This window comes from Alligator mississippiensis, chromosome 16 (assembly GCF_030867095.1).
Source record: "Alligator mississippiensis isolate rAllMis1 chromosome 16, rAllMis1, whole genome shotgun sequence".
NCBI classification, from domain to species: domain Eukaryota; kingdom Metazoa; phylum Chordata; order Crocodylia; family Alligatoridae; genus Alligator; species Alligator mississippiensis.
This window is the reverse complement of record NC_081839.1, coordinates 20,966,107-20,977,441: the sequence shown is the minus strand read 5'-3', so window position 1 is coordinate 20,977,441 and position 11,335 is coordinate 20,966,107.

The window sequence follows — 11,335 nt, the reverse complement described above, 5'->3', positions numbered from 1 at the left end:
AGCTGTTATGAAGTATTTGAAAGCTGCCATAAAGGAGATGGAGAACAACTGTTCTCCCTTGCCACAGCAGCCAGGACACAAGAGAAATCAGTTTATACTAAATCCCAGCAAATCAGTTTATACTAAATCCCAGAAAAAAACAAAACAATATTCCCATCAGAACAGTTGGATGCTGGAACCAGCTGCCCAGGGAAGCTGTGGCATCTATGTTATTGGAGGTATTGAAGAAGAGGCTGGATAGACTTCTGTCTGCATCTGTGAAGGAGGCTGGACTAGAGCAAGGCTGTCCAGCTGGCAACCCACAGGTTGCATGCAGCCTGTGAAGGATTAAATTGCGGTCTGTGGGGCTTGTTATAGCTGCTGGGACTGCTACACTGGCACCGTTCTGGACCCCAGGGAGTGAACACCGCCCCTGCACCCACTTGCCCACCGCTGAATGTAGGGTCTTCAGTCTGGGTTGCAGAGCCATGCCAACTCAATGGCTCTAGTAGTCACACTGACAAGCTGCTGGTCCACTAAATCTGGCCTGTGGGGCTAAATAAGTTGGACAGTGCTGAACTGGAGAACTACTGAATTCTGTTCCAGCCTAAAATCCATCCAGATTGTACAGATCTCTTGTCCTGTTCCTCCACGATTTAATCCTGCCCTTCCCAGTTAGTCCACTACAAATCTCCCAGTCATCTGAAGCACTTCTAAATCGGAGCATTTCAGTACCAGATAAATGTTCAAGCCCCTCCCAAATGGAGCATTTAAAAACCATGCTGTAGTCAGTATTGCTGAGGTATAGTACAGCCAAGGGGCTGGAGAGCAGGCATCCCAGCATGCCTCTCAGCCTCTCATGCACAACCCCCTGAAGGCTTTTGAGGATAGATGAGTGGAAAACGTGGACCTTTAAGGGTATCTGAGCCCAGGTTTCTACTCAGTGCTATTGCCAGATTTGCCTGGATGGGGTTTGTGAACTGTACCAAAGTCTCATCCATTGATGGTGCCCACATTCCCATCCTGTGCCCAGTGCATAGTCACTCAGAGTACATTGTGTTGCAGGGTGTCATGGATCACTGGGCATAGCTCATCTACATGACTACCAGGTGATTGGGCAAGGTCCATGATGCCAGGGTCTTCAAGAACGCTAAACTGGTGCCCTCTGAAAACATGGGGTGTGTTAGCTTATGGTACTCCTAGCCTAGAACTGGGAGGGGTGATGATGTGCCCTTACATGAGCGGAAGCCCCTGTTAAAATCTATGAAACCATCTTCCATCTTGTCTTTCTTTGTACTCCTCTTCACCATATGGCCTGCCAGGCAGTGCCAGCTAAGACTAGCCATGCCACGGGTGACCACTGGCTGAGAATTGCTCACGTGGCTAGTCTGTGCTAAACCCCTCTATTCCTTTACCATCCTGGCCTGCTTTCCACTGCCCTGCACCTCACTAGCCTCCCTGCTCTGGCAGCTCTTGTTCTGACTATAAGCTTGTTGGGCATTTACCACATATTTGTACCTTCCTGAGGACAATCAGGTTCAAACAAGTTACTGCCTCTAGAAATGTCTGCAAGATTGCAAGCTCTCTGGGGCAGGGACTACCACTGCTCTCTGACTACAGTGCCCAGCACAGTGGTGCCCTGCTCCCAAATGGGGACTGTGGGCAGCTCCAGGGAATAAATATTGACTACTGCTGCTGATCACAAGAGCTGATGCACTTCAGGTAAATCATGATCCTAGAAACTGTTTTGTTCTTTTTCTTTTCTGCTTTGTCAAACTTTGTGGGAGCTCGTGCAAGGGGTCCATCACAAGGGAGGAAGGGGGAAAGGGAAGACTGACAGTGACCTCCGGATGAGAGGAAGAGCAGGTGCAAGAAGACAGCCCTGCTGGCTTGACACTGTGAAACTATTAAGCATAATGAAAAGCACGATTTCTCCAACCTACTTTGCAGTGTCAGGAGCTAGGTTCAGCAGCAGTGGGCAGCAGCAGTGTGAGGCAAAAGAACTGAGCGAGGAACTCCTGGGAACCTCTCTGGGCAAACTCACTGCATACTTTAAGCTACTGGATGATGTATGCAAAGGGGAGATTTTAACCCCCAGCTCTGATGGGTAACAAGTGCGGCTGAATAAGCACAGTGTTGGGGAACAGGAGTGGATAGTGCTCTTCATGTAGCTTGCAAACCCTCTATTAGTGCTCGCTGCGTTCTGTCGTAGAAATGACTACAAACTAACTAGAACAGGGAGGCATGTGGCTAGACCTTGTATATGGCATATATTCAGAACAACACTGTTATTTGGCCCATGTATTTCTTTCACATAGTGGCTGTAATGTAATGAACAAAGACTCACTGTTACATGTTAGCAACCAGGTACCTGTTCAGTTAGGGAAGTAATTCTCAACCTTTTGGACTCAAGACACCCCTCACTGAATCTGAGGCACCCCTCCATAACTTTTGCAAATTCAGTGGCATCCAGTTTCAAAAACTAATTTATATATTACAGTGCTTACCCCCTTGCAGAAGCCCAAGCCTGTGTGTATCTACTTAGGTTATTGCTTATCCCCTCACACCTCACAACACACTTCAAAGCATCATGTGGCACTCCAGGGTGCCTTAACCCTGGTTGAGAATCAGTGGAATAGATAAGCCCAAACCACAGGAAAGGTTCCCCAACATTTTCTATATAGCCATATGCTGAGAACCACACCCCCTAGGTTCTTCAGATTCCTCTATCCACCTCTTACAAGAAAGGAGCTTATTTGAATGTAAATGATATCTCTAAGTCCTAGGCACAGAACGTACTTGCCCAGGTGTGTACATAAAGGAGTGGAATCACTGCCTAATCTCACTATGTAGCCACGTCCAGGCCCACCCCCAGATCTCCCTTGATCGTTTCTCCCCCGACACGTCGTCCTGTTGGAATTCTGAGCTGCGATTCTTCAGGACGGGGCCGTTCCTGTCTGCTCCGAATTGCCTACAACATGATTGGGCAAGAACATCAAAAGAAAACTTAGAGCAAGTGCTCAGGAGGTATTGACCATGAGCAGAAGGAAAAGGCTGGCAGGGCACAGCAGGACAAGGTATTAGATTTCAGGGGTAGGAAGTCTAATTATGTAGAAAACCTGGTGAATACATACAAGGAGGCATTAAAGTCCAGCAGAGCAAGAGAAGTGGGGAACACCCGAGAGAGAACTGTATTCACTCTGGCTTCTCAAGAGACTGCAGTTAAATGTAAGGCAGAAATCTGTTTCTCTTTCTGCTTCTAAATAGCAGTTTTCTAATCATGTAAATGGCCTATTTGCCATTTGTACACAGACGGTGATTGTATTACCCCTTGTAACAGGGGGATCTGTGCCTGTTACTGAGACTAAAGCTACGCAGCAGAGCTAAGTGGCTGCAAGGCAGTCCAGAGGAGTAACTTACAGAGGAGCAGGCTGCAGAGAGAAAAGGCTGCAAAGTGGGTAATAGAAAACCCCTGTGCCTGGTCCAGAGCAGCAGAGATCAGGTGATGGGAAGAGGGATGGGGCCTTTGGCAATATAAGCCTGACTTTTGAGCTAGAAATCATATTCTGACCCAGATCCTTGTGGGAGAAGAATTTCACCTGTAGATAAGTTAAATAGGCTTAAGGTTTATGTTGCTGTTTGATTATGTGTTGGGCTGAGTTATGGGGTGGCTAGAAAGGGGTGAAGAAGAAGTCATTAGGGTGCTGAATATTTCGTTTGCAAAAAAGGGTAATAGTCCTTTGGACCCAGTAAAGGTGTCCAACAGAAGGTGTTACATGATAGGTGGCTGGGGGTAGCTGGAGATGGGTGTTTGAGCCCAGGATCTATGCCCAGTGAGCTGATGTAGGGCTGACCAGAAAGAGCCTGGAAGACTGTTCAGACTGTGGTAAGGAAGGAAACACCTGGAAGACTGCTGCTAGAGCAGTCTCTTGAATTCATACAGTACTGAAAATGTGGCAGGTGAAACAGGTGGAGGTGATGCAGAGAGCATACCAAATAGACTCTGACTGTCAGAGGGCATCTGACTCTGGAGCCCTGAACCTGCTACACTCTGCAGTGTGGATGCATAAGCATGAAAGTGTAGAGTGAGCATGTGCAGAAAGCTACACAATAGCTGGACAAAAACAGAGCTATGTTTGCACCCATTCTGAACTTGCACTTACATTTAAGTCATGAAAATGTAGTTGGCCAGAAATGTATGACTAGCAGCTCTTGAACTGAAGAGAAGGCAGATCTTACCATGTTTTGATATAGGTGAGGGGTTAGGGCACTTCCCTAGGAAACAAGAAACCTAGGATCTAGTGCTCCTCCTCCCTTGTCCACAGGGTGTTTGACTCTGTGTCTCTGGCTTCCCAGCATAGTGCTCTAATTGCCAGTATCCCTTTTGAAACAGTCACTGTCCTTTGCATGCAGTTCTTCATTTTTTGTGGGTTGTAATGCTGTGGAAAAGCTTCTGCCCCATTGGCATATGCCCTTGCCTCTTTGCTAGGCCCTTATATCTTGGCTGACCAGGGGCACAGATTCAAAAGGAGCACTAAACAAAAGTAGCAGGCAATGTTTAGCCTGTGGTGGGGTGGTTAGACCCTTGCACAGCTTCACAGAAAAGTCAGACTGAAAGGGCCCCGAGGAGAGACAAATTTGGAGAGTGCCAGAGGCTGGATTCTTGCCTCGGGTCCATGTAAAGCAGGAATGACTGCTGGAGTCAATGGAGCTATGCTGTGAGGGAGAGACAGACCATGGAACTGGGATATCCAGGTAATTCTTGGACTGTCCTGGCATGTTCTCTGTCCTCACCCCTCACGCTGCACCCCTGGACACTCACCAACTCACCCCACATATGTGCACTCCTGCTTCTCCCATGTGTATACGTGTGCCCCTCTTCCCTCCCTTCTTCCTGCTGCTACCCAGCCCAGTGGCCTGTGAAGGAGGGGGTCTTGTGCTGTCCCTCTTGTTCCCTTTCTTCACATCCCTGCTGCAGCCATGTTTACTCCACAGTTTGGGTGACTTGGATTTGGGTAGGTCAGAGGAGTTTGGCAGCTAGAAAGTAGCCAGGTCCAGGTGGTCTGAACAAAGGGTTGGGACTGGGGAATACCCTATAACTGTGTGGCTGGCAGTCTGGAACTATCCAGGCTCACTCCAGCTGGGCAATGGGGAGGGTGAGGGTCCGGTTTGCACGCCGTCGGGTCAGGCAGGTTCCATACCACTGTGTGTGGCTCTCTGCTGGAGTGGTGGGAGCCCCGCACGGAGCCTGCAGTGTTGGGAGCCCTATGTGTTGGCATGGAGCCAGTCTGGTTTGGCTCAAAAGTGTATGCCAACGGACTAGGCCAGGCTGGCTTCGTGTGCTGTCGGTGGGCTCTGGCTGCTGTGGGCACCCCAGTGGTCTGCTGCTGCCGCCACTGGTGTTTGAGAGGGCTGTGCACCATGGTAGGGCTACATCCACCGATTAAACCCCCCCCCCCACACACACAAGCCCCCCTGCAAGCAGGTCCTCCCCTCCCCACTCACCAGCTCTGCCATCACACTCGGTGCCTCCACATGGGGCTCCCAGCTGGAGTGCCGGGAGCCCCATGGAGACAGAGGCACAGAGCCTGCCTGGTCTGATGGCACATGAGCTCTGAAAGCTTGCCTCCCACTGGACTTCAGAGGGGCAGCTGTGGGGCAGTAATGTTTTTTTTTGGAGGGGCCCTCTGGGCTGGATAGAATGACCTGGTGTGCCAGATCCAGCCCATGGGTCATATTTTGCCCACCCCTGGGTTAAATGCATGCTGTCACAGCCAGGTTAACACAGCCAGAAGCCAGACATCCAGGAAAAGTCTATGACCTTCCCCCTTCCTCCCACCAGTGCTAACCAGCCTGTTAAACTTGGTGTGGAAGCAGCAGGGATGTGCCTAGGACATCAGCATCCTGCCAACTGCTGGGCCCTGATCCTGGGCACTCCTGTAATGGAAACATGACTGACACTAGACAGAGCATTTAGGGAAACTATGATCTGCAGAACCAGGTGAAACAGGGCTCTTGGAATCTGAGCAAGAAGTTACATACCCAAAATTCAGCCTGAATGAGATCTGTGAGAAGGGTTCCCTGCCTGTGCTTAATAGTACCTATAGCACCCAGTCCCAGGTGAACACCCACCCTGCACAGGCATCGTCTGTCCCCAGCACTCACCAAAGAGCAAGGTGAAGGCCAAAGCTAGGCAGCAGAGCAGTGAGCTGGAGAGCGGGTTCCCAGCCATGTCCTCAGACGCTGTCACCTGGGCAGTCCAAGCAGAAACTGCAGGAGGTGTGTGCTGTTTACCGTTTTGCTCGGGCAATGCAAACACCTGGTGTGAGGCTCTGACTCACACAACCTGAGGCATAGTCCAGTATCAGTGGTGGCAACAGTGACAGCAGAAAGGCCTCGGAGTCTTCACGGAGAGGCCAGCCCTCCCCATTCACAAGGAGCAACCCCTGCCCCTCCAAAACTCCCCTTGGCACAGTCAAGGGGGAGGTCTCGGCACTGACAGGAGGCTGGGTAGCAGGGGAACAGGGTGTGGGGCAGAGGTGGGCTTCTCACAGGAAGGCCTTGGAATGAAGATTGTGGTCATTTCATCCCAGAGACTGGCACAAGCCTCAGGAGATGCTTCACCTGGCTTTTGCCAATGCACTGTGTGGGGAAGTTAATCTGTAACAGGGCTCCAGAAACGGCTGCTGCAGCTTCTTAGACCCCACCAGTACAGACAGCACCACTGAGAGAAGTCATGAAAAGAGCTGTACAGGAACAGGGCTAGTCAACATGACACAGTGGCCCTGTGATGGTTAACCTCCAAGTGAGGGAAGCTTTCCCAATGCAGCTGAGATCAGCCCGGTCAGGGTGGAAATCTTGGGGCTATAAATAATATTTGGGCATCCCATCACTACAGCTGTAGATCTCCAAAATTAGGCTAAGCATAGTAGGGTATAAGTAGTACTGAAATACCTGCCAGGGATAGGAACAACAGACTCTTCTGCCAGGCTGTGGAGCAGGCTCCCATTGATGCCTGCCAGAACGGAGGTACTTGTGTTTCGAGTCCCAGGGCTATGATTTGGTAATGACTGATTCCCTGGAGCTATGAGGGGTCAAGTCCTGGCTGTGCTAGGGAAGAACATCCAGGGTTCCCTGTGCCCGATCTGGTCTAGAAAAATGGATGGGGCCGGCCCAGGGATGTAGGCTAGGGTGTTTATCAGGGCAAGGGCTTTAGTCATCTGTCTGTTCTGCTCCTGACTCTAACTTGGCATTGGCTTTGGAAGCCAGGAGAAAGCCCTGAATCCTTGAAAGCATGAGGATTTAGCAGGGGACAATCAAACATGATACCAAAGTGCTCCATGGTGAGGACTCAACAGAGCCAAGTTGGGATGAGAGAGTGACTCAGTGGTGAAGCACTGATGCCAGTCAACAAGGTCTTATGTCCTCTGGACCAGGCAAATGGTGTGCACAGGCACAAAAACTTGAACAAGCCTCCCTGAGAGCACTGGCCTGGGGCTGGGAGCTGGAAACAGGAGTTTGAGAGCTTGGTTGAATGTACAACAGGAAGGCAAAGAGGTTCATTGGCATTTAAACATTGTTTTTTGTTTTTTCAAAAAAATGAAGAAAACCAGACACTTCTGTTGTGTCTTATTGTGTTTTCCTTGCACTGTCCCTTGAGGGCCAAATCCCCCATGCTCAGCACTGCAGGGTTCAGTTGCTTTGTGGCAGTTTTGCAGCTCTGGGGACTCCATGTACTCTGCCATGAGAAGCTAGAGGCTTTCTTGGTTCCTCTCCCTCCACAGGACTGGACTGGGTCAAGTCAGAGGCAGAGCAAGTATACTGAGGGCAATTGTTAAGATCCACCTTGGATGTGATTCCAGAGAATTGTAATAATAACTAACTGTTAGTTTGACCCAGGAGTGTCCAGAGTGTTGTTGCTGAACTCACAACATATCAACTTCCACTTCTACATTTTGTTAAAGCCCCAATCTTCTATCTGGAAAAACCTGGATGTGAACATTTCAAAAAGTCTTAGTCTTCCTGGGTTCACCCCCTGTACTCATGCTAGTGCTGAGTGCAGTCGCATGGCAGCAGGAGCTACAAACATGACCCAGTCCTAGTGCTTGGCACGCATGCATCAACAGGCCATGGGAGCCAGCAACACAGGAGAGCAATGCATTCTGGGCATGCTCATTACCTTCAAAGGTGTGAGGAGCAGCCAGCAGCTGGTTCTTTAACCACCCGGTACTTACCACAAATTAAAGTTGTTGGTTTTGGCTACTAGGTGCAAGGCTTTTCACCAAGTCAAAAGGATTTTGCCCACTGATATATAAAATATTTCCTGACATATTGGGGTTGATCAGATGTAACATTCAAAAGTTCCCATGTTACCGGCAGATTGAGAAATGTTCCCGCATGGAGTGTGGGACCTTGTTTTGCTCAGCTGATGAAAGGGACACAAGTGGAACTTAAAACTCAGTGATTTTGTACAAGCCTGAAGCAGACACGGGTGTGAGGAGATTCACATGACTAAAAATCACTTGGGTAAACCAGGAGTTCTCCTGGTGCTTTGCAAGTGCTGGGAGTCCTGCTCCTGCCTCAGGCAGGCCGATATGGAGAAGAAACTGGGCAGCAGGAGTAAGGGGACTGTGGCAGGAGGGACAACCCAGTACAGAAGTTATGAGAGAAGGTAAATGAGGAGCCCAGTGAAGTGGCCTTTGGAGGAAGGAGTCGAATAAGGGAGGAAGAAAGAGCTAAAAGCTGTGAGTTGGACTGAAAGAGCCCAAGTGATACAAGCCTGCATAGAGGGGCAGGGAGGAGGGTGCTGGAAGTTGGGAGGGGGGCAGCAGGGTGGTATAACCAGCTGAGGCTCAAAGCACAGGACAAATCAAACTGTGATATGGCAGGTTAGAAGACACATGCTGCCCCTCCCTGCACTGGTCCTGTTTGGAAAGAGAAGTGAGTTGGCATGACTCGCTGATAGCCAGTAATATTTCCTATTCTACCAAAGCTCCTCTCAGCCGTCTGCCACCCCATCCCTTCCCCAGGGAGAGCTCAGAAGTCCAGATGCTCTTGGGGCAAGGAGGGGCAGTCCTCTCATTGCAGAGGACCCTTGGTATGAGTGGAGTGGTATGGTGTGGTACTGCCAGAGGGGGATGAGCCTGAACCAGGCTGTATTTTGTTTGGAGCATTCAAACTAGAAATTGTATCTGTGCTGTCTGTATTCATATCAAACCACCACAAAACAATGAAACTACTGTCTTGGGGAGAGAGGTTTTGCATGCTTAGCTGGAGAGTTGTTTTTGTGCCACTCCATAGTATTCAGAGGTTGGCCAGGGATGGGGCTGAGACTCAGAGCCCTGTATGGCCCTCGCTACACTTTCTGTGCCTCAGTTTTTCACACACACAATGGGATAATACAGCCCTACCTCATGGGGGTGTTAAAAGTAGATGCGCCCATGGAAAGCTGTGACGATGGGGCCACATGGATACCTAGACATAGGAACTGAAATATCTAGGAGTTTGCTGAACTCGAGGAGGCAGCTGGCTGATTTTGTGAGCAAATCCTAGGGCTGGCTGCCATTTTTGCAGGCTGATCACATCGTACCTCACCACCCCAGCCCTCCAATGCCTCTAATGCGCTGAAGGGGTCCCAGCAGTGCCACCCCTTCCTGCAGATTGCCAGGTGACCCAAAACTATATCTTAGTTGCCTACCATTAATGGCTTCAGTGGGCTTAGTCAGGGGATTAAGCCCACAGAAACCATTGGTATGTTATTAAGCAATCTAAGCATTTAATTACTCTAAACTGAAATGTGTTATGAAATTAAACCTATACACATGAATTGTAACTAATGCCAACTTTGTACACTTTAATAAAGTGTATGACATTGTAAAAAGGAATTTAATGCTAACCTTGAGACAGGCAATTCATGCTATTAAATACTAGCATGCTGCATCCTGCAGTACTAGCTGCAGATATTCTCTGTGGGGTAAACACTTGTTCATACACTGAGATGATAAGTTCAGCATCCACTGAGATTACTGGAATGGTGAAGCAGTGTTTTGCCAGGGCATAGAGATGTGGAAACCAGTCACAGAGTCCCAAAGTACAGGCATCTAGTACTCTTTGACAAAGTTCATGTAAGCAGCATGTTCATTGTTATGCTCTTTTCCCCCATCCAGAGATTGATTTCAGTAGCTGAGGGTCACAACTCAGAACAGGCACCTGCTTGGGGTCCACAATGCAAACAGCACTAAGGAAGGAGGCAGCTGGTTGTCTGAACCGCTGTAGCAGTGATGGGCTGTATCTCTAATACTGGTTCGGCTTCACTGCTATTGCCTGGAACAGTTCCTGTCTCCACTGCCTTTCATGAGGACAGCTTTACAGTTCTTGTGATGCCCTGTCTTTGACCCAGCTTATCAAATCTATCAACTTGTGTGTGTGGTGGATCACAGCCTGCTGGCCTTCAAACCACATGATAAGCTCCATGGGCTAGGTGGCATTTTCAGCCACAAGTGTTACTTGATCTTGACTGTCACCCTACCTTAAGAGATCGTGATGCTTAAGCATGCACTGTGTGCTGGGTGTGATTTCTAGCTCCTTGCTCCCAAACTGCTGGTAGTGCTGCATATGTTTGGAGTGGTAACAGCTCATGTTGAACCACAAATTCTACCTTGTGAGCACAGGCTCTGGTGGCAGCAGCATGGTGATATGTGAATCCTCAAGTTAACTTGCAACAGTCTCCCTGCACCATACCTTACAGCCTGGATAATGCTTGAAGGCTTTCTTGAAGGTGGACAGCAGGCTATACACCTCAGGGAACTGCATGCACCAGGTGTCACTAAAGACAGAATGTGTGCATTGCAGGTGACATGAACTGCATTGCGCAGTATTCCTTGGAGCACACCAGCAAGCCTTGCACATGTCAGAGAGGACTGGTGAGATTTGGTAAATTCTAAGCCATAGTTGACAATTACCTTCACTATGGCTTGACACGTGGTAGAAAAACTGACAGATGTGAAGTGGACCAGCTCTGTCTGAAACATAGGCAGGTCCTGGTCTGTCCAGCACCCCCCAGCATAACTACGTGATACACATTTTATTTATTTATCTTGAGGGTCAGTGGCTTCATCGGCCACAATGGACAAGAATTCATACTCCACCAATGCAGACTTTGTGGACTGTACATGCAACGCAATCACTGCAGGGAGATAGTTTTGGTGAAAATTGTTGGCCCACAGAAAACTGACAGCATTTGGGATGTTTTCGTTCTGGTAGTCCCTTAACTTTGGGTGATCAAGTTTCTCCAGTGGGATGTTTGCCACTGTGAAAGCTGCCATGAAGGGAAATGCTGCCTCTCACCTTGCCAAGT